This window comes from Falco peregrinus, chromosome W (genome assembly GCF_023634155.1).
Source record: "Falco peregrinus isolate bFalPer1 chromosome W, bFalPer1.pri, whole genome shotgun sequence".
NCBI classification, from domain to species: Eukaryota; Metazoa; Chordata; class Aves; order Falconiformes; family Falconidae; genus Falco; species Falco peregrinus.
Genome location: NC_073743.1, coordinates 19,919,335 through 19,943,966, shown reverse-complemented (window position 1 = coordinate 19,943,966; position 24,632 = coordinate 19,919,335).

Here is a 24,632-nt window from a genome sequence, read left to right as displayed (position 1 = left end):
ATATCCCCTTCATCAAGTGCTTGCTCCCGCATCTTTTTCCAGAATTTGGCAGGATCTGGTCCCGATGCTGTAATTCGGACTGGTTGTTGAACATGACCTGAGGTCTCCTCCAATAAACCTATCACAGATGGCTCAGGATCACAGTCAGACAACGGGACGATGACTGGATCTCCCTGCCGCCCCAAAGGGAACCAACTCTGCCCACTCAACCTGGCACTGCTCTGCTCCTCCTGCCAGCCCCGACTGCGTGAATTGGGCGATGGCGGAGAATCTGATGGCACTGAAGGTACCTTATTTGGCATCATCTCTGCAACCAGGGATGTGGTTATTTCAACTGCAGCCTTTGTCTCCCTGTCCGCTTCTGATTGTTCTAGTAAATCTAAGACCAATCTCCATGCTGTCAATGATGCTGTAGCAATTTTGTCCCCTCTTGTGGCAGCCCCAAAAAGTAACGTTCCAGTGCTTTGCCATATATGAATGCTGGAGACATTTTTCACAGTAACTGACAAATCATTCCTTTTACACCACTCCAGCAGAGCTCTTATTGCTGTCTCATCATACTTTATGCCTCTGCTTTCGAATATGTCTATTAGCATTGTGAATATAGGGTTTGTGTCTCTGTCCACTTCTGATTGTTCTAGCAAATCTGTGATCAATCTCCATGTTGTTAACGAGGCTGTGGCAATTTTGTCTCCCCTCGAAGCATCCTCAAGAAATACCTTTCCAATGCTTTGCCATGTCTGAACACTGAAAACCTTTTTCACTGTAACTGGCAAATCATACTTTTTACACCACACTAGTAGAATTCTTATTGCCATTTTATCATATTTTACACCTCTTTTTTCAAATATACCCATAAGCATTGCAAATATAGGATTTGTCTCCCTGTCCACTTTTAGTTGTTCCAGTAAGTCTAAGACTAATCTCCATGTTGTTGGCAATGTTGTTGCAATTTTACACACACCCCCCCCAAGGAAGCCTTAAAAAGTAATTTTCCAGCATTTTGCCATGTCTGAACACTCGAGACATTTTTCAGCATAACTAGCACATCATTTACTTTGCACCATCCTAGCAAAGTTCTTATTGCCTTCTTGTTATACTTTATGCTTCTTTTTTCAAATATATCTATAAACATTGTTAACATAGAATTTTCTTCTTCTGCACCCATATCAATTAGTCCCCATCTACATTGGGCACCAAAAGTTGCCATTTGAGTTAAGATGGACAACTATTCAAATACACCCATACCCATTGGTTGTCAACAACTCACCTCTCACACTGTCTGTTATGGGTCACAGGTTCTCCTACTTGTCTCAGCTACATTGGGCACCAGTTATTGTAGCCTGAATCCAACTCACCCACACACAGGACACCAATTGTTGCAACACAAACTAGTAGGCTACAAAGCTTTTACCACCAGTCAGATTCTACATTCTACTGTCCATACTGTTTCTCCCACCTTCACAGGTCAGACAACACCATTCCTCCTCTATCTAAACCCTTCCCCTGCCACCCTCAGTGTTATTTAACTACTTAGCAGGAACGAGCTACACCTGCACATCATCCATGTCAATCAACCCACTGCCTTCGCAGCAAGGCCACAGCTGCATATTATCAATGCTAATCAACCCACTTCATTCCGCTACAATTATTATTATTTTTAATTATTAAACAGTTTTTATCTCAAACCATGAGTTTTCTTACTTTTACCCTTCTAATTCCCCCCCCCCCCCCCCCCCGGGGTGGTGGTGGAGTGAGTGAGCAGCTGTATGCTGCTTAGTTGATGGCTGGGGTTAAACCATGACACAGACTCAGGAAGATAGCAGTCTGTTCTTTGGCTCAAGTGAGAAAGATTTAATTAGCAACAATAAGACCTAAGGCAGCAGTCTCTTCTATACACTCTGCTGCAAGCAGTTGATTCAGCAATAGGAATGTTTCTTTATCTTGTGCAAGCTGCTAACCATCACCTGGAGCCATTATTGCAATCAGTCATCTTGGGGACACTTCAGCCATGCTTCAGCTCCCCAGCCAAGCTCTTTTCCATTGGTGATAGTACTTGTGGACATAACAAGATTCGTTAGTACCTTCCTGTGCAATGAGGACTCTTGTGCCACACAAAAATTGCACTGATTTTGCAGACCAGTGTTCCAAGGCCTCACATCAAAGATAAAAAATGATCACATTGCATATCAGGATATTTGTTTTCCACTTTAGAAGAACATTCTATAAAATAAAAGCATTTTTTCAAATAAAATCTATGCATTTCTGTAAAGATATGTCTTCCTAGTCTCAGATGCAAATAACATTTTCTAAGCTATTGGATATGCTTATACATATAGAAAAAATATTAGATGTGCAATTTTAAGTCATGCAAATCAACCTTTTAGTTACTGAACACTATGAAGTGTGAAGGATGCTGTAATGACAGGGAGGAGGATCCTCAGGAGGGTAGACTCTATAGGAGGACTAATGGATCCTGCCAAATGTGGGAGTCGTGTTCGCAACTCTTCCACCAATTCCAGAAAATCTGTCTTTTAAAGCATGCAGCTCACAGTATTATCTGTATTATTTTTCATTTGTAGGAATAATTGCTTTACTACTCACACAAAATTCCCTCCAGAATCATGAATCAAACCACTGAAATACGATAGCGAAGTGGACAAGAACATATTGGTGCTTTAACAGGGCTCAATGGGAAGCACACCAACTTGCTGTCCACTGCATGCCAGGAAGGATCCCACTGTACTCACTGTGCACATAATATGTCTCTTCTTGAAATCCTTATTAAGATTAAATTCTCAGTGTCTGCAGGGCTATGTGTATGGACAATTGCAAAAGATTTAATGTACATAGTGTTTTTAATTGAAGATCACCAAGGATTTGGCAGATATTCAAAACTGCCCAAGCTGCCCCAAAGTCCCTAGACCTTCAAAGCTGCCTGAAGTGTGCAGGGCTAAACAATGGTGATCTGGTCCCCAGACAGTCTTTGGCATCATTCTTCTGGGGATGTGACCTTCATGTTGAGGATTTGCAAATCTGTACTTCAGTTTCAGAGATGATGGGGTGGATACCAGGAGAACTCATTGCTTTCTCTTTCCAATCTCATAGCCATATGAGAAAAAGCCAAAAACACATCTCAATTAATTCATACTTAACATTTTTTAAAACAGGCAAATAGTAGCTCAGTGAACAGATTAGAAAATTGGGACACAGATAAGCATATATGGTGTCAGTGACCATAGTTCAGTCAAATATACTAAACAATATGGTTTCAAATTCAGTATTGTGCTGAATAGTGAATGCTGTACCACTTACCTAAAGGATGACGCACCTATGTTTAGTTAAAAGACAGGAAATGTCCAAGGACCCTTATTGCCACATGACGGATGTACAGACTGCTAAGTCCTTGGGTTGGTTGTCTTTAGAAGGGACATTTTGTCTTAGATTCCTGTTGTACATGCAACGTGGCGAAGATGGAGACTTTAAACATGGCCGCTAAGCAATAGAGTCTGTGCAGAGACAACTCCTCAAGGACATTGCGCAGGCGTGAGATATGTAAATGAATTCTCAGAATTGTAATGAATATGTAAACAATTTCTTGGAAAACTAATGAATAGGTATGAGAAGCTTGTATAAAGGGGGGACTGAAAAGTCCTTTCGGTGTGCATGACTGGTGGAGCGATCCCCTATGCACCCAGCGCTGCCGAATAAAGATAACCTCCACTCGCCATTGTGGATAACTGGCTAGCTGAAAAGGGTCACATAGACATAGTCCAGCTGGCTGGACAAAAATGCACATCGCTCTCAGCTTATCTGAAGTAAAGCAAAATACACTGTCTTTGGCTGTCCTTGTTACACAATAACAGGAAGATTTTGGTGGGAAAAGAATGTTGCAGGTGGGAACAGATAACTACAGAAGAGAAACAAGGGGCGGGCTTGGTATTTAGGCAACTAACCAATAATGAGCTTAACTTTTGTAATATGTATGAGCTAATTATAAGAAGGCATAAAAGGTGACTGTAAGAGACAATAAACGAAGTCTGCTGATCACTCATATTGAGTGACTGTGTCTTCCCTCCGTCGCAACAAATGGCGCCCGAACAGGGACCCTAGAGAGGGCTGAACCTGCGAGCCACGGTTCGACGGAGATTCGGGTACCGGTCCTGAAAGCAGCGCAGGAGGCGGAAGGGCACAGTCCCCGCGCCCGGGAGCACCTACAGAGGGTCCCGCCGGCCACGCGTCGCCGAAGTCTCGCAAAGGCTGCAACAGCGCTGACGACGGTATGGAGAGACAAGCGACGTATGATTTGCTCAAAGGCTTTTTAGAAAAGCGGAGCATTCGGGGCATAGATTGTAAAAAGGAATTACCAGGGTTATTAGCTTATGGGGTAGCGAGGGGTCATTTTGGGAATCCAGATACGGTTTTCGAGCATGCAGAGTGGCGTAATTATGGGGACACGCTGTTTGCCGAAGTAATAGCCGACAATAAAACTGCCAAAAAACTGATGAAACCGTGGCAGGCTGTCACTAATGCCCTTTTGCAACATCGAGCCGAACAGAGAGCGGCTGCTGCTGCCTCTGGGCGGCTGGGAGTTGCAAGCGGGACTGCAGTAGCCGCACGGCAGGGGGAATCGGCTTCCCCCCCCCGATTGCCCGCTGCCTCCCTCGGTGCGTACGCTGACGGTTCAGCAGGGGGCTGCGGGAAGCTGGGACCAGTCGCCCTTCCCGTCGCCGCCCTCGTTGAATCCCTCAGCCCCCCCCCCGTCGGGGAATGATGACGTAAGCGAAGAGATAGACCGTAAAAACCCCGTAGAGAGTAGGGAATGTACGAATCCTTCTGCAGAATGCCTTCAGGTTGCCCAAAATAGGCAAAAGGTCTGGAAGCAGATAGCAGACAGTGCTATGCTTGAGGGTGAACGCGATTTTGCCGCGGGAATCGTGCATGAGGCTTTCCCGGTCACGTATTCACAGCCAGATGCGCAGGGGAATATCACGGTTTCTCTCACTAACTTAGATTGGAAATTATTAACTCAGCTACGGGCTACGGTGAGTGAGTCAGGTTTAAAAGGGGAACCCACCAGGCAAATGTTAGATTATCTTTGGGGAACTAATATCTTACTCCCGAGTGACATCCGCAGTATAATGAAGTTAATCTTGAGCCAACATCAGCAGCTTCTGTTTAACGCTCATTGGCAGGCTGCTTGTCAGGAATCGGTAGCAGTGGTTAGACAGCCAGGGGACCCACTGCATGGGGTTACTTTACAGGAGCTGATGGGTTTAGGACCCTATTTTAGAACCGAAGCGCAGGCACTGATGGGACCGGATAAGGCAAAGGAAGCGATGAGGCTAGCTAGACTAGCGCTTGACCGTATAAAGGAGCCCGGGGGAATCCCTTCCTATATGGGAATCAAGCAGGGAAGAGAGGAGCCATTTGGGTTATTTATTGATCGGGTAGCAAACGCCATACAGGCGGCTGGGGTGCAAGACTATCTCAAAGGCTCCATTTTAAAGCAGTGTGCCATACAGAATTGTAACCCAGCCACACGTAACATCCTAGCTATGCTACCAGGGACATGGACCATAGAAGAAGCTTTGGAAAGAATGGCACAAGTGCCAGTCGGGCCCCAGGCTATGTTAGTCGAGGCAATAAAAGAACTAGGGAGTGCTTTAAAAGAGCAGGCGCAGTCTACCCAGAGTCAGGTCTTAGCAGCCCTTGCTCCTTTGCAAGCCTTTGCTGGGCGATCAAATGACCGCGGCCCATCTCGTCTACGGTGCTTCCGTTGCGGTGCCACCGGACACGTGAGACGGGACTGCAATGCCAACTCCGTATGGTGCCGAAACTGCCGCTCGGACACTCACAATGAAGCTGCTTGTCGTCGATCGGGAAACGGGCAACCCAGCGGGAAGAGCCGCCCCGCGCTGACACAAAAAGCGGCTGCCTGCCCAGCAGCACAAAATCCTTTCCTCTCCGACCTGCAACCAGCGGAAGCCTCGGCTTGGACCTGGCAACAACAGTAGATTGTACCCTCTTGGACTCAAAGCCTACAAAACTTGCTACTGGCATACAAGGCCCAGTTTGTATACGCGGACAAGCTGTTGGAGCATTACTCATCGGGCGTTCATCAGCCACCATGTTGGGACTCAATGTTTTGGTGGGACTGATTGATAAGGACTTTCACGGAGAAATTCATATTATGGCTCAGACGCTGTTTCCCCCACTCTTTATACCTAAAGGGACCAAGATAGCCCAGCTGATTCCACTACCGCATCTTGCAGGCACCCTCCAACCACTGCAAGAACAACCTCGAGGACAAGGTAACTTTGGGTCTACAGGGCAAATGGCTTTATTGACTATTGGCTTGCAACAACGACCACGGCGATCGGTCACAGTGCAGTATGGAGACCAGACTCTCTCGATTACTGCGCTGTTGGATACTGGCGCTGATGTCTCTATAATCAGTGCACACAAATGGCCGGCGCATTGGCCAACCTGTACGACCAATGCTACAGTTGCAGGAGTGGGGGGATTGACCCTCGCTCGCAAATCCCCCCTTCTGTGATGGACTATAGCTGAAAAAGTTATAAACTGTTGTGTCTCAATTATTCCATTGCCTGAGGGGGTGCATGCTTTGATTGGCCGCGATATCTTGGCCCAAATGGGGATGGTCCTCACTTCAGACCTCCCTTTCTAGGGGCGGCCATTGCTTGGACTTTCCCGATCCCACTCCGATGGAAGACAGAGGAACCAGTGTGGATAGAGCAGTGGCCGTTAAAAAGGGAAAGTCTAGAACAGGCGCATGAACTGGTTAAAGAGCAGTATCAACAAGGTCATTTGCGTCTGTCAACGAGCCCCTGGAATACCCCCATCTTTGTTATCAAGAAAAAGTCTGGAAAATATCGATTGCTTCATGATCTGCGAGCGGTAAACAAACAGATGCATGATATGGGGGCCTTACAACCCGGATTACCCAACCCAGCTATGATACCGGAAGGGTGGCATTTACTCATTGTAGATTTGAAAGACTGCTTTTTCACAATTGCTTTACATGAAGATGATCAGCGCAGATTTGCCTTTACCTTACCCGCGATCAACCGGGAGGGACCGGACCAACGCTTTGAATGGACGGTCCTCCCGCAAGGAATGAGAAATTCGCCCACCTTGTGTCAACTCTACGTTGCTGCCACACTACAACCTTTGCGACAACGCTGGGCTAAGACTTTAATCTACCATTATATGGATGACATCTTGTTAGCCCAGCCAACACCCTTCTCTTTACGACAAAAACAGGTTTTAACTGAACAACTCAAGCTTAGGGGATTGGTAGTAGCACCCGAAAAGGTGCAAGAATCAAGCCCCTGGAAGTATCTGGGGTGGCGCATCACTGATGCAACAATTCAGCCTCAAAAGTTGTCACTCCACTTGGATATCCAAACCCTTCACGACGCCCAACGACTGCTCGGTGATCTGCAATGGCTCCGGCCTGTAGTGGGCATCCCCAATGAACTGTTAAATCAACTACGCCCCCTGTTGAGAGGGACAGATCCTTCAACCCCAGTACAGCTTACTGAACAGCAAGAACAAACGTTACAACAAATAGCTTCAATGGTGACTGCGCGCTCCACGCATCGGCGTGTTGTAGGGTTACCCATCGATTTGACTATCTTGTGTGGCACTCAGTACCTCATGGGTGCTCTAACACAGCAAAAAATAAAAACGGGGGAGAAAGGGGAGTACTCCACCATCGTATTGGAATGGATAGCTCCCCCACTGCAACCACGACGCACAATACAAGACAAGATCTCGACGCTGACGGAGCTGATCAAGAAAGGTCGCTGTCGTATTTTACAGGTGGATGGCACTCCTCCTGGCACGATATGGGTGCCGATGAGACAGATCGACTTGGAGTGGTACTTGCAGAACTCCGAGGAACTGCAGGCTGCATTACTCCACGATGGAGCAGCGATAATAGTGAAACCACTCCCATCGCCCATCCTGTCGTGGATGGAGAACATGGGCTGGATTGTTAAGCCGAAGCGATCCAGCCAGCCTATCCCACACGCTCTCACGGCCTTTACTGATGCGGGTCAACGCTCTAGGACCGCTGCCATAACATGGAAAGATGAGCAAGGGTGGCAACACCAAATTCTACAAGCGCAGCCAAAGGATTCTCTACAGACGCTAGAACTCTATGCAGTGGTCTGGACATTTATTAGATGGAGAGATGTCCCACTGAACGTAGTCACAGATTCTCTCTATGTTGCCGGCATAGTCAGCCGGATTGAAGATGCAAGCGTGCGTGAATTAAAGAATCAACGCTTGACAGAACTACTTGTGAGCTTGCAGCTTGCAATCGCACAGAGATCGGAATCGTATGCGGTGATCCATATCCGAAGCCACCAGTGGGAAGAAGGCCTCGGAGAGGGCAATGCTCGAGCTGATCGTCTCGTCGCAATCACTACTGAACCCCCATTAGCACCACATTGTCGAGCCCGAGAAGCCCATTCGATCTTCCATCAAAATGCGAAGGGATTGGCACGAGCCTACAAACTGTCTATGGAGGAGGCTCGGGCCATTGTGAAGGCTTGCCCTATATGTAGTCACCATAACTCAGGCTTAGGGCTCGGTTGCGGGGTCAACCCGCGAGGACTACAGTCTAATGATGTTTGGCAGATGGATGTTACTCATGTTCCTGCATTCGGTCGATTGAAATATGTGCATGTTACTATAGACACCTATAGCCATATGTTATGGGCCACACCACAGCCCGGGGAAAAGGTCCGGGACGTGCGCCGGCATTTAACTAGTTGCTTTGCTGTTTTAGGGGTGCCTATTACTATTAAAACTGATAACGGTCCTGCATATGGTAGCGGACTACTCAAACGCTTTATGCAAATGTGGAATATTAAACATGTTACTGCAATCCCTCATTCTCCAACTGGACAAGCAATTGTAGAGCGGGCTAACGGGACGCTAAAACGCTATATAGAAAAGTTCAAAGAGATTCAGGATGTAAGAGAAAGGGTGGTGAAAGCCCTTTTTGTGCTTAATCATTTGTGTGTGTTTGGGGACAGTAATGAGCCGCCTATAATAAGGCACCACGCTGGCTCAGAACCCCCCAGGCCACCACACATGAAAGTACTGTATAAGGATGCAAAACCAGGACAATGGGTAGGTCCTGTGGAGGTGATTTATGTGGGGCGTGGTTATGTCTGTATTTCTACCAATTCAGGCACTATTTGGGTTCCCAGCCGTTGGGTAAAACCTGCTGTAGAGCACGCTGGAGGAGCTCGATGCGAGAACGCTGCTTTGCCAGCACTTTGCGATGGGCCCTGTTCTGGAATCTATTCGACATCTGTTCCAATCCCACACACAGAGGACCATGCATGAAAAACTCGAACTTTTGACAGCAAAGATACAATCTCATAGCAAACGGGATTATTATTATTCTTTTTTTTGATCATTATGGTAATAGTTTTAGTAGTGCTTAGATATGTAGTTTTCTTGTGTTAAAACGCTGTTATTGAAGATTGTCAACCAAGCCTATGTCGCCCAAAATAAAAACGGGGGAATTGTGGATAACTGGCTAGCTGAAAAGGGTCACATAGACATAGTCCAGCTGGCTGGACAAAAATGCACATCGCTCTCAGCTTATCTGAAGTAAAGCAAAATACACTGTCTTTGGCTGTCCTTGTTACACAATAACAGGAAGATTTTGGTGGGAAAAGAATGTTGCAGGTGGGAACAGATAACTACAGAAGAGAAACAAGGGGCGGGCTTGGTATTTAGGCAACTAACCAATAATGAGCTTAACTTTTGTAATATGTATGAGCTAATTATAAGAAGGCATAAAAGGTGACTGTAAGAGACAATAAACGAAGTCTGCTGATCACTCATATTGAGTGACTGTGTCTTCCCTCCATCGCAACACGCCTGTATATTGCTGACTGATTCTTCAAATCAATTTGGCGACCCAGATGGGACCTGCTCTGCTCAGCTGCAGGACCCATTGAGAGTGGGGACTCCCTAGGGTACCCCCGGGGATTTTCCCGGAGGGGCTCCTCATCTCATCTGGATCACCGCAGGAGCAGACAAGGACTCCATCTTACGGAGCGAAGGTACTATCTTTATTCAAATATTATATTAATTGTAAGCATTATATTAATATTATATTTTAAACAGTATTGTTTCGGATTCTGTTCTGGGACCTGTCCATCTGTAAAGCTGTCCGTAAGGCGTAAGATCATTGTATGCTTATGCAGGATGGCGTATACCGGGTAGCTAGCACCCCAAGTATACATCTGATTCTGTTTTGGTACCTGTTCTGATATTAAGGGAATATCGGAACTCTGATTCTGTTTTGGTTGGGAGACTAAAAAAAAACAAACAGCAACAAAAAAAACCCACAAAACAACCATTTAATAATTTGAAGTCAATCTGTATATACAGGATTAATAATTATAAGGTTACTAATAATAATTGTTATACTCATTTATGCTGGAAATGTGAGAACATTTCTGTATTTAGTATAAATGTTGGTATGTGGTTATTGTCTTGAACATCTGAGGGGTGAATGTGAACCTCTATATGTTTTAAAGTGTATATGGTGTAAAGAATTATTGTATGTGTGGTGGGGACAAGAAATTGAATGCCCTAACTGTAAGGTTTGGACACCTTGGGATAAGAGAGAGAGAGCTGTAAGTGAAATTCGAGTGGTCTGTGGCTGGGATAGCGACTGAGGTAATATGGGGGGAAAACAAAGTGGTGGAATAGTAAGAAAGAGTCCATTGGGATGTGTTCTAAGTCACTGGAAGAAAATAGGAGGGCAACCTGGAGGAAGTGTGAATAAGAGGACTTTGGTTAAGTACTGCAATCAGTGGTGGCCCCTGTATAAGTTAGGGGACGGAGAGAAATGGCCCTTAAATGGGACACTGAATTATAATGTTTTATTACAGTTAATGTTATTCTTGAGGCGAGAGGAAAAATGGGATGAAGTAATGTAGGCCGATATGTTTTTCACTCTGAGAAATCACCCAGAGTGGCAAAATGAGTGTGGTATTAACCTAGCTCCACAAGATCCTTTAATATTAGTAACGGAAAAGGAACAGAGTGGAGGCGGAGAGAATCAAAGACCCTGTGAAAGTGTTACAGTATTGGGGTGAGTTTGTACAAACCCCAGTACCCACTCGAAGGTGCAGCTGAGTCATGCTGGATGCATGGCAGGGTGTTTGCTGTTTGCCTGCAAAGGCATGATATGTAAGAACACAGACTTAAAGCAACAAGCAGCAGATTTGCATTCAGGGTAAGAAAGAGTTAAAGCAGAAGTGCTGTTGCAGAGGCAGGCTTGTGTAACCTGTAGAGCAGGAAGAGCATCTCCTGCCCCGAATCCTTCTGCTGGTGAGGAGAATAAAAGTTAATCTTTGATGGGGAAATTTAGATGTTTGAAAGTTGGTTGTGAAAGACTTATCAGGATGATCTAATAGGACTAGATAAAGGTTTGAGTTGATTGTTACTAGATAATCATGATGTAGAAAAGTTGATAGAAGGAAGAGGGAACGTGTACAGAAGGTAAGAGAAGAAGAGCTGGGTCGTGCTAAACTGGTAGAGGAGAAGAGGCAGAGACAGAGGAGGAATGTCAGGCAGAAGTGAAAGAGTGAATCCCTCTCCTATGGGATCGGATCACTGTGCATATTGTAGGGAAAGTGGGCACTGGAAGCGAGATTGCCCTAAGCTAAAGAAGCAGCAAGGGGTTCTGGTGAACTAGGGACTAGAGAAAAGTGAGGTGGAATTTTTAGTGGATACAGAAGCAACTTATTTGTGTTAACCTTCAGTGAAAAGAATTTGTTACAGTTGTGGGAACTGCTGGCCACCAGGAAAAAAACATCCTGAAACCTTTAAAGTACAAACTAAGAAAACAAATAGGAATGCCAGATTCACCAAAATCTTTGTTGGGATGAGATTTATTAGAACATCTAGACGTTTAAAGAAGGAGAAATGAAACCAAAAGTTAAAAATGATCAAGTAATTGAAATACTGAGTTTATCTTTAATTCAACAGAAAAGTGGAAAAGAAGACCTCCTTGAAGTAAAAGAAATCTGTAACCAGGTTTATCTGCAAATAAATTCCAGGTAAGGCGAAAAATGCTTTCCCTGTTACAGTAAAAATTATAAGCATGAGGCCTGCCTAGTTCAGGTAAAACAATATCCCTTGGTCAGCAAGGCTGTGGGGGATATTGGCATAAAAACTGAAATAAAATACATTCTATAGTAGTTCTACTAATGTAAATCTGTGTGTTTTGCCATGACAGTGACTTGTTATTGTTACCAAAATCTCGGAATGAAGAACTTATCGACACCAATGTGATGTAGATAAGCAGACACTTCTTTATTGACGGCCGGGTGCATGAGTGAGTCCTCTCACGACCAACGCACCCAGCCGTCAATAAAGAAGTGTCTGCTTATTTACATCACATTGGTGTCGATAAGTTCTTCATTCTGAGATTTCAGTAACAGTTTTTGGCAACCCAGATGGGACCTCGCTGAAGGAGACCGGAGGAGTCGGGGACCTGATCGGTTCCAGCCGGCACCGAGGATTTCTCGGGGATACCCATAGATCCCTGATCCGTAAGGCTCTTCGCGACATTCCCTGGATTTTTGGTAAGGCACTTATTTTTGTAATTGTAGTAAGTGGGTTAGAGTCCCACTAAAGTAAGTGCACTGGAGGAAGTGGGTTGGAGTCCCACTAAAGCAAGTGGGTTAAAGTCCCACTATAATAAGTGTATGGTAAGGAGTGGGTTAGAGTACCACCAGTGGGTTTGAGTCACACTAAGTCTGCCTGTCAGACGTGGCGAAAGCTGTGCAGGGTTGTGTTGCAGAATGGCTGTGTGATCACGGCCATGACTCCCTTAAAGATCTTTGTGAAACAAAGTTAGCGTAAGTTAGCTGAAGCAGGCCTTGCAGCTATGCTGAGGCATGCTGATAAGGAAGCTGAGAAAACACACTGACCTTGTGCCTAATGTTGTAAATAACTTTGAGGAATTCGTGTAGACAAGAGAGAAAAAAAAATATGTAGCTAGCTATCCGCAGAAACCGCAAGTAGGAGGATGTATGAAAATGTAACCCTTTAGAGCTTAGCCAATCAGCAGATGACTTGTAGGCATAATTAACTGGACCTGTATATAAGACATAATTGCGCCGTAATAAATCGAAGCTTGCTTTATCACTCATATTGAGTTTGCCCGCTTGACTTCCCTCGCCGTCGACAAGTGGCGCCCGAACAGGGACTGACGCCTTCATTATGTTCCTGTGAAGAGAGGACCCCCAATCCTCCTTCGGTGGACGGCGTGCTCGTTGAGGCCCCGGTTGCAGCGTCCGGGAAGCGGGGAACTGGCTCCGAAGACATCGTTCGCCGTCTCCCCGCTTGGACCTTCGGCAATAAGGCGGGGTCTGCCAGCCGAGAAGGAGGCTACCTAGCGAAATCGCTGCTCCGGACCAGATAACAAGGAGGTCGCGGAAATCCAACCTCGCCGGACAAGAAGGGGGGCGAGACTACAGAGTGCGCGCATCATGGAAAGAGAGGTAGCCTTTGAATTATTAAGATGCTTTTTAGAAAAGCGGGGAGTAGGCCCTTTAAAAGATCTGGCCGAGTTAATTACTATGGGAAAAGCAAAAGAGTTTTTTACAGACCCCGAAAAAATGTTTGAAGTAGAGGAGTGGCGTGTGTTTGGAGACTGCTTGTGGGACTTAGTTATAGATGATGATAAGGCAGAAAAAAAAAAAAAAAAAAAGAAAAAAGAAAAAAGAAAAAAGAAAAAAAAATAGAAAAAAAAATTAAGTAACTAATTGTATAAAAAGATATCAAGCAGAAAAGCGCCTTGCTGTGGCAGCAACAAGCCGACTTGCAAGCGCAGATCCTAATGCAGGAAAAATTATGCCATGTGAAAATCACATTCCGATACCCCCTTTATCACAAACAGTGCCCTCTGTAACACCTATAGAGCCCACTGTACCACCTCCAGACCCTTCGTGTCCTCCGCCCCCCCCCCTCCGGCGCCGTAGCCCCGTGTCCTCCGCCCCCCCCCTCCAGCGCCGTAGCCCCGTGTCCTCCGCCCCCCCCCTCCAGCGCCGTAGCCCCGTGTCCTCTGCCCTCCCCCTCTGGCGCAGTAGCCTCAGGGGGGGCCAGAGGGCGGAGACACATCTGACGAAAGTGCTGTTGAGGAAGAAAATAGCACTGGGCAGTCATTACAAAATTCTAAAAAACAGTAAACAAACTGTTGCGTTCTACGCGCATTAATTGGCAAAAAATAGCACAAGAAGCAGCTGCTCAGGGAATATTTGATATTGCTGAGCAAGTCAACCCCCCACAAGCTTTCCCTGTAACGTATCAGATGAATGCCATTAACCAAAGACAAGGAACCTGGGAGGCCTTTGATTGGAAAATATTGAGTCAGTTACATAGTACAGTGAATGAGTCAGGCCTCCACAGTGAGCCCACCAGACAAATGTTAAATTATATTTGGAGTAGTGATATATTGTGCCCCGAAGATGTTAAAAACATAATGCGTCTCATTTTGAAACAATCCCAGCAATTGTTGTGGCAAGCCCATTGGCAGCGGCTGTGTGAAGTATCTGCACATAGTCCAAGGCAGCAGGGTGACCCCCTATTAGGAGTCACCGTTGAGCAGCTAATGGGCACAGGGCCATTTCAAAGTGTCGACGCTCAACTGCACCTTACCCCTGAGGTATCAGCCGAGTCCATGAGACTGGCCCGAGAAGCCCTGCAGAGAGTAAAAACTTCACCACCCTCACCATCATATTTATCTGTTAAACAGGGGAGAGATGAGTCTTTTGCATCCTTTGTTGACCGAGTAACTGATGCTATCAACTTAGCCGATATGCCTACCTTTATGAAAGGGCCGTTATTGCGCCAATGTATTTTGGAGAATAGTAACAGTTACACCAAAGGCATTTTAGTGACCCTGCCCTTAGATTCTTCTGTAGAAACAATGCTAGAGCGAATGAGTCGGGTGCCAGTAGGTCAGCAAGCCTTGCTAGTGAAAGCAATCCAAGCAGTAAGGAGAGATTTAGTGCAAGCCCAAAGTCAGGCTTTTGCAGCGCTTGCGCCTCTGCGCCCCCCTGGGGCTACCGCGCCCCTGAAGCCAGCGACCACCACGCGCCGAGACTTCCTCTGTTATCGATGCGGGAAGCCAGGACATACCCGTGACCGATGTCGACACCGTCACGTGTGGTGCCGAAATTGTCAGCAAGGAACCCACAACACCAACGTCTGATGGCAGTTGGGAAATGGGAAACCGAGCGCGAGGAGCTGCAGCGCGTCGACCCCAATCGCGACTCCTGTCACCTTCACGACACCCCCTCCAGGAGACATGACCAACTCTTATCGGCAGACACCGTGTTACAACCTGCCACCCGAGGGAGCCTCGGCCTGGACCTGGCAACAGCAGTAGATACAACATTAATTGACAACCGCCCACAAAAAATCGCAACTCATGTCCGAGGACCTCTGATAATTAATGGACAAAGTTATGGTGCTCTCTTATTAGGGCGGTCTTCTAGTGGTTTGAAGGGACTGTTTATATTGCCTGGTATCATCGATTGTGATTACACCGGATAAATTTGCATCATTGCGCAAACAAATTTTCCGCCCATCCACATTCCAAAGGGAAGTCGAATTGCGCAGTTGGTTCCACTCCCTCAAATAACCAGTCCAGTATCACCAGCGTCCAAAGAACGTGGAGCCGTGAGTTTTGGCTCCACAGGAGGACTGGCACTTTTAACAATGCCTTTAAATCACCAGCCTATCACCCGTGTCACTATTGTACACGATGAAGAGCAAAGACACTTACAAGCGTTGCTGGACACCGGCGCTGACATCACCATCGTCTCGACCGCTCAGTGGCCATCTCACTGGCCATTTCAACCTGGTTTAGGTGGAATAGAAGGAGTTGGAGGAACAGCTGCTGTTCAGCGCAGTCAGCACCGAGTTCTAATTATTCTGGATGGACGCACAGCATCTCTTTATGTGACTGTTATGCCCCTGCCTGCCGGGGTAAATGCATTAGTTGGGCGAGACGTTCTCGACCAATTAGGAATGATACTCACCACCAACACACCTTTTTAATAACGGTCACTGCAAAATGGACTTTCCCGATCCAATTACGATGGTTAACTGATGACCCCGTATGGGTCGAGCAGTGGCCGTTGAAAAAGGAAAGTCTGCAACAGGCTCACCTATTAGTTCAAGAGCAACTACGTTGTGGCCATCTTAAACTTTCTACTAGCCCCTGGAACACTCCAGTATTTGTCATCGAGAAAAAATCTGGGAAGTATCATCTCTTACATGACCTCTGAGCTGTTAATCAACAAATGCAGGCGATGGGAGCCCTTCAACCTGGCCTCCCAAATCCAGCAATGTTGCCAGAAGGATGGCAACTGTTAATCATTGACTTAAAAGACTGTTTTTTCACAATACACTTACAGCCAAGTGATACCCAGCGTTTTGCATTTACGTTACCATCCATCAACCGTGAAGCACCTGCAAACCGCTACGAATGGACCGTGCTACCGCAAGGCATGAAAAATAGTCCCACCTTGTGTCAACTGTTTGTCAGTTCAGCCTTAGAGCCAATCAGAACACAATGGCCTAACACCGTCATTTATCACTATATGGACGACATTCTCTTCGCTCAGCCGCAGCCATTCACAGCCCATCAAGAATCCTTTTTACATCGACAACTACAAAAACATAATCTTATCATTGCTCCAGAGAAAATTCAACGTTCTGCAGTATGGAGATACCTAGGATGGCAAATTACTGACTCTCAAATTCTTCCTCAAAAGTTATCAATTCAGCAGAAGATAAAAACCCTCAATGATGCCCAAAAACTTCTTGGTGATTTACAATGGCTGCGCCCTGTTGTTGGCATCACTACTGATGACCTTGAAGCGCTGCGCCCCCTCCTCAAAGGTACAGATCCTGCGAAGAAAGTAACGCTAACCGAACAACAGGAAGCTATGATACAACACTTAGGAACACTTATACGACTTGAGCAGTCGATCGCTATCACCCTAATTACCCTATTGACCTAACGATCTTGTATGGCCCCTCTCATTTTATTGGTGCACTAACGCAGTGCAAAGAGAAAAAGGGGGAGACGGTCAAAGTGTTAGAGTGGTTGTTTACTAAAATGCAACCAAAAACAACACTGCAAGAAAAAACTGAGAACTTAGCTGAACTGATTCGCAAAGGCAGAAATCGAATCATTCAAATTAAAGGCTGCGAGCCGGACACAATCTACTTGCCCATCCGACGAGAAGATCTTGAATAGCAGTTGCAGCACTCTCCAGCATTGCAGTTAAGTTTGTTGACACATGCAGCAGAAATAAAGCTGAGCTCCCTAAAAGCGCCAGTATTACGCTGAGTCAGCAACCATGAATGGCTCACCAGACCGAAACGAAGTGAGCGCCCTCTTAGAGACGCCCTCACCATCTACACAGATGCAGGGAAAAAATCAAGGAAAGCAGCAACAACGTGGTATGAAGACCAACAGTGGCAGCACCACATTCTCCCTGCTGAGCGCGGCAACTCGCTGCAAATATCAGTACTTATAGCTGTTGTTTGGGTATTCACAAAGTGGATGCACAAGGAAATAAACGTAGTCACAGATTCGCTGTATGTCACCGGTGTCGTCTGTCGCATTGAGGATGCACGACTCAAAGAAGTTAAGAAAGACCGATTATTCCAACTATTGCGACAACTTCAATCAGCCATTCAACAGCGATCTACGTCATATTGTATTATTCACATCCGAAGTCACCAATGGACAGAAGGGCTTGGAGAAGGCAATGCACGAGCCGACCAACTAGTATCCTTAACTGTGCCTCTAAGTGACTTTGTCAAGGCTCGTGAAGCACACCACTTTTTCCATCAAAACGCCCGTGGACTTTATCGCCAGTTTAATATCACGATGCAAGAAGCAAAGGGAATAGTGAGAGCTTGCCCCACATGTAGCCACCATGGACCAGGATTGGGAATAGGAGTAAATCCACGCGGTCTAGGGCCACGTGAAGTGTGGCAAATGGATGTCACCCATGTCCCTGAGTTTGGAAGACTAAAATATGTACATGTAACTATTGATACCTTTAGCAAATTTGTATGGGCCACAGCACAACCAGGAGAAAAGGCATCCCATGTCATCAGACACCTGATTAGTTGTTTTGCGGTCATGGGAATGCCATCAACCATAAAGACAGATAATGGGCCCACCTATGTTAGTGAAGCAATGCGAAGATTTTGTCAAGCATGGGGTGTAAAACATGTCACTGGCATCCCACATTTACCCACTGGACAAGCAATAGTCGAAAGAACTAACCAGACAGTAAAACAGTATCTTAATAAGTTTAAAGATGTTAAAGATACCCAGGAGAGACTTGCTAAAACGCTCTTTGTCATAAATTACCTGTGCATTTTTTCTGAAAGCGAGCACCCGCCTGCTTGGGTGCACAACAGCCAGCTCGAAACAAAAGACAGTCAACCCCTTTTTGTCATGTATCGAGACCCCGCTTCTGGCCTGTGGCAAGGGCCCGCTGAAGTGAAGTATGCCGGAAGGGGTTACATGTGTGTACTTACTCCCACAGGGCTGCAGTGGGTCCCAGCGAAGTGGACCAAAGCGGCAGTGACCGATGCTCCAGTGACCAACGTCAACTTGTGATTGAACTTATTAACACTGTTTTGGTTATATTTTAAGCATAATGTTGAGGCTTGTTGTTTTAGTTAATTTTGTTGCCATAACTGTAGCTTTTTGTGTCTAAGCCACTTTTTGATCCGCAAGAAAATGTATGGGTAACCTTGAGTAGATCTATTAACACCACCACGTTTAGTGCAAGTTTGTCAACCCCTAGTATACCCTTTTTAACTTGCTTAGTAGGCATGCCGTTAAATGACTCAGATTGGGTCACCCTTAACCAGTCTCTTAACCAGATGCCAAAAGTTACCATATTGGCTCGAGGTAATAATATGAGTAGCTTTTTTGAAAAATTTGATAACTGGGGTGACAGACTCCCTATTGGTCCTAGCCCTCAAGAAATCGAACTAGTCGATTCACTAAATGCCTCTTATTGTGTATATTTGAATTCTTCCCGGTACCCATGTGCTGGTGAAACCTCTAACATGCCTTGCAACGCAACCGTTGTTACTCCCGTATATCCAATTTGAAATCAGTTTAATTGGAACACTTGGTGTAACCATACCAGTCGAGATCTGTCCAATCCTGCACCTGGAATATTATACCCTAGGAAATTACCCCCTGGTTTGTTTTTCATCTGTGGTAATAGAGCATGGAATGGAATTCCCTCCAAGCCTGTAGGTGGCCCATGTACAATTGGTTGCCTAAGTTTAACCCTACCACATTTTCACCCTAACAAGTCAAATCCAGTGAGATGGAAAAGAGACGTTGCCCAAGTCCTTGATAACATCTGTGATGATAATGTTCAACTTTGGAATAAATGGGAAGTATTCTTTGTCTCATTCTTTACCCCAGGTGTCGCCACTGCTCGAGCCCACAAAAACTTAGGGACACTGTCTTGTTGGGTTGTCAAACAAGCCAACCTCACCAGCAGAGTCTTATCAGACCTGGCTGAAAGTTTGAGCTCTGCTCAACATGCCGTTTTACAAAATCGCATGGCCATTGACCTTTTATTATTAGCACATGGACATGGTTGTGAAGATTTTGAAGGTATGTGTTGTATGGACCTTGAAGATAATTCAAGTTCCATACACAAAGAAATCAAGCAGCTGATGGAGCATTCCCACAAAATTCAACAGGATGTTGGATTTTTTGGCCTTGAAGGCCTAGCAAATTGGTTTGGCATAGGAGGCTGGTTAAAAGGGCTGTTGTAAAGTGTGTTGCTTATAGTAATAATTGTTATCATTGCACTCGTATGTTTAAGCTGTCCTCTCTTTTGTATCCGAAAATTACTCGAGCGTGTAACTGCACAAGATTTGCTTGCGCAAAGAGAAAAAGGGGGAAATGTTGCAGAATGGCTGTGTGATCACGGCCATGACTCCCTTAAAGATCTTTGTGAAACAAAGTTAGCGTAAGTTAGCTGAAGCAGGTCTTGCAGCTGTGCTGAGGCATGCTGATAAGGAAGCTGAGAAAACACACTGACCTTGTGCCTAATGTTGTAAATAACTTTGAGGAATTCGCGTAGACAAGAGAGAAAAAAAAATATGTAGCTAGCTATCCGCAGAAACCGCAAGTAGGAGGACGTATGAAAATGTAACCCTTTAGAGCTTAGCCAATCAGCAGATGACTTGTAGGCATAATTAACTGGACCTGTATATAAGACATAATTGCGCCGTAATAAATCGAAGCTTGCTTTATCACTCATATTGAGTTTGCCCGCTTGACTTCCCTCGCCGTCGACAGGTTGGACTAAAAGGATCCTTGTGGAAGTGGAAGCCTAGGCATCTGCCCGTAAGACATAAGCGAAAGCTATTGCAGGGTTGGACAAAAGTGGAAACAAGAGAACCTATACACTATAGTGTTCTCTAAGGTAGTGCCTCTAACAAGAAGTTAGAAGGGGTTTTTTTTTGATACAGAATTGTTTCTTGTGTCTGTGTATTGAGAAGAAAATTAAGAAGTGTATAATATTGTTTTTCGTATCTTTGTTTAAAGTAATAATTGTGGAAAAGTGTGAGTGTGGCTGTAAGGGTGAGACGTGCAATTGAGCACGAAAACGAGTGTGGAGTGTGGATCCGCGGATCGGAGTGACAGAGTTGAATAATTGTGTATTGTACTGTGAGTAATTACACCATGGCATCTAAGTTAACTCGGTTGTTTAAAAGTAAAAGCATGGGTAATCTTGCTGTAAATGACAAAATCCCGAAAAATTCTTTGTTGGGATGTTTATTGGCACATTGGGGAAATTTACAGGATGATCTGCAAAAGAGCCAGATGATTGAGTATTGTAATAATTGGTGGCCCCTGTATATATTGGATGATCAAGAAAAATGGCCCATGAATGGGACACTGAATTATAACACTATTCTGCAGTTAATGCTGTTCTGTAAAAGAGAAGGGAAATGGAGTAAAATGCCAAATGTGGATTTGTTCTTTTACTTAAGACAAAGAAAGGATTGGCAGGCTGAATGTAAGCTAACTATTAGAGATAATTTGGTAATGACTATAACTTCTGATAATAAGAAAGTGGAAAAAAAAATGTTGCTCAACCTGTGAGATTGGGAGTGGATACAGGAGCGACATTTTTGGTATTAAATACCTGTAAAGGAAAAACTGGAACAAAAACAGGCCATTCCTGAAACCCCTGGATTTGAAATTTGAAAATAAGATAATTACACATGAATTTTTGTATGTACCAGAATGTCCGATACCCTTCTTTGGAAGGGATTTGTTATACAAATTAAATGCACAAATTGTTTTTGATGAAGGAGAACTTTTCTTGAAAATACCTGAGTCAAAAACGGGAGAAATCCTGATGATACAAGAAAGAGTAAAGGAACAAGAAATTCCACCGGAGGTGGATTTGGCAGTGATCCCTACTGTATGGGAAACAGATATTCCTGGTAAATCGAAACTAGCAGAGCCTGTTAAAATAGATTTGAAGGAAGGCGCAGGGACAGTGAAAATTAAACAATATCCAATCAAACCAGAAGTGAGACAGGAATTGAAGAAATTGATTGATACATTTTTTTGGAGTACAAAATTTTGGAAGAATGTGAATCTGAGTATAATACTCCTATTTTACCCGTCAGAAAACCTTCGGGTGAATATAGGCTGGTACAAGACTTGAGAGCAGTAAATCAAATAGTCAAGGATATTTATCCTGTAGTAGCAAATCCTTATACATTGTTAACAGCGTTAAAGGAGACTTATCAGTGGTTTACAGTGCTTGATTTAAAAGATGCTTTCTTTTGTATACCTTTGGAAAAGGAAAGCAGAAAACTGTTTGCTTTTGAATGGGAAAATCCACAAACCGGGCGAAAGATGCAGCTGACATGGACCAGATTACCCCAAGGATTTAAAAACAGTCCAACTATTTTTGGAAATCAGTTAGCAAAGGAACTTGAGATCTGGAAACAGGACAAACCAAGATCTGGACATTTACTTTTACAATATGTGGATGACATACCGATTGCTACAGAAGAAAGATTTACTTGTATACAGGTGACTATTGACCTCTTGAATTTTCTGGACTAAATGGGTACAAGGTATCCAGGAAGAAAGCCCAAATAGCCTGCCAGACTGTGATATATCTGGGCTTTGAGATTTCAAAAGGACAACAACAATTAGGAAAAGATCGCAAAGAAGCTATTTGTGGTATACCTGAGACAAGAAATATTCATGAACTCAGAGCGTTTTTGGGAATGACTGGGTGGTGTCATCTTTGGATTATGAACTATGGGCTAATAGCTAAACCGCTATATGAGGCCCAAAAGAATTCTCCCTTGGTATGGGGCCCACAACAGCAAAAGGCTTTTTTAGAGTTGAAACGTGCCTTAATGTCTGCACCTGCCTTGGGACTTCTGGATTTAACCAAAGATTTTCGGTTGTTTGTTCATGAAAGGCAACACCTTGCACTGGGCGTGTTAACTCAGAAGATAGGAAGCTGGAAATGACCAGTCGGATACTTCTCCAAACAACTGGACACAGTGAGTAGAGGGTGGCCAAACTGCCTTCAAGCAGTGGCAGCAACAGTAATGCTCATAAAAAAGCTTGGAAATTGACTTTGGGAAGAACAACAACAGTCTATGTTCCACACATGGCGATAACTGTCTTAGAACAGAAGGGGGGACATCGGCTGTCTCCCAGCCGAATGATGAAGTACCAGGTGGTATTGACTGAACAGGATGATGTGATTCTAAAGACAACTAACCTGGTAAACCCTGCAGTGTTTTTAAACTCCATACAGGAAGAAGGACAACTGGAACATGACTGCTTGGCTACTATCAAGTATGTTTATTCCAGTCGTGAAGATCTGAAGGATGTGCCATTGGAGCGATCAGACTGGGAATTGTATACTGATGGAAGCATCTTTATGGAACAAGGAGTCCGATACGCAGGATATGCGGTAACAACAGATACTACAGTTATAGAAGCAGGAGCACTGGCGAGTACCACATCAGCCCAGAAAGCGGAACTTATTGCTTTGATTCAAGCCCTAGAATTCAGTAAAGACAAGAAAGTAAATATCTGGACAAATTCAAAATATGCCTTTGGGGGAGTGCATGTCCATGGAGCTTTGTGGAAAGAGAGGGGGTTATTGTCCTCCCAAGGATCAAACATTAAGCATCAAAAGGAAATTTCACGATTATTGCAAGCAGTTCAAAAGCCAGATCAAGTAGCAATCATGCACTGTAAGGCACATCAAATTGGGAATACAAAAATAATAGCTGGGAATAATTTGGCTGACAAAATGGCAAGAAAGGTAGCAAAGAAACAAACATTACAGATGGGAATAATTCCTTCTAAAACAGTAACCCTTCCTAGGGAAAAAACAAAATATTCAGAAGAAGATGACAAATTGGGTCAGTTATTAAATGCTAAGAAAAACCTAGCTGGGTGGTGGGTAACTCCTAATGGACAAGTAATAATTCCACCTCTTCTGATGAGAGAGATAATTCAAACAAGACATCAGGAATGTCACTGGGGAGCGGAAGCCTTAGTAACTTATTTACAAAAACAAGTAGTATCAGTTAAAATGCTAAAATGGTAACTGCAAAATGTGAAGTATGTTTGCAAAATAACCCAGTAATTAACAAAAAGGTTCAAATGGGTAGATGGAAATCTGGTATAGAACCTGGAGATTATTGGCAAGTAGATTTTTCAGAATTACCTAGACAAAACGGGTGTTGGTACATCCTGGTAGGGGTTGATACTTCTAGAGGATGGCCAGAAGCCCTTCCCTGTCGCACCACTCAAGCAAAAGAAGTAGTGAAGTGGTTATTACAAGAAATAATTCCAAGATTTGGAGTACCTATTGGAATTTCTTCTGACAGAGGTCCACACTTTGTTGCAGAAGTAGTCCAAAGTATTAGAAAAGTATTGGGAATTAATTGGGATTTACATGCGTCCTGGAGGCCACAATCTAGTGGGAAAGTGGAAAGGATGAATCAAACTTTGAAAAGACAAATAAGTAAAATTTGTCAAGAAACGAATCTAAAGTGGCCTCAGGCACTTCCATTGGCATTATTATGGATCAGGGTACAGCCAAAGAGTGAAACCTCAGTCAGACCTTATGAATTATTATATAGAAAACCATATGAGTCTCCAGAACCAAATCCAAACATACATGTAAAAGGAAAACAGGATGTGTATAACTATTTCCTTTTCTAGGGAAAACTTTGGCTACAATTCAGAGTGCAGTAGTTTGGAATAGACCTTTATCCATGGAGAATCCAGTGCATGATTTCCAACTGGGAGACTATGTCTATGTGAAGACTTGGACCTCCGAACATTTACAGGAACGTTGGAGAGGACCTTTCCAGATACTGTTAACCACTTTTACAACTATCAAGATAGCAGAATCAGATGCTTGGATACATTATACTCGGGTGAAGAAAGCACCTACTCCATGGAAGATTGTCAATTGTGACCC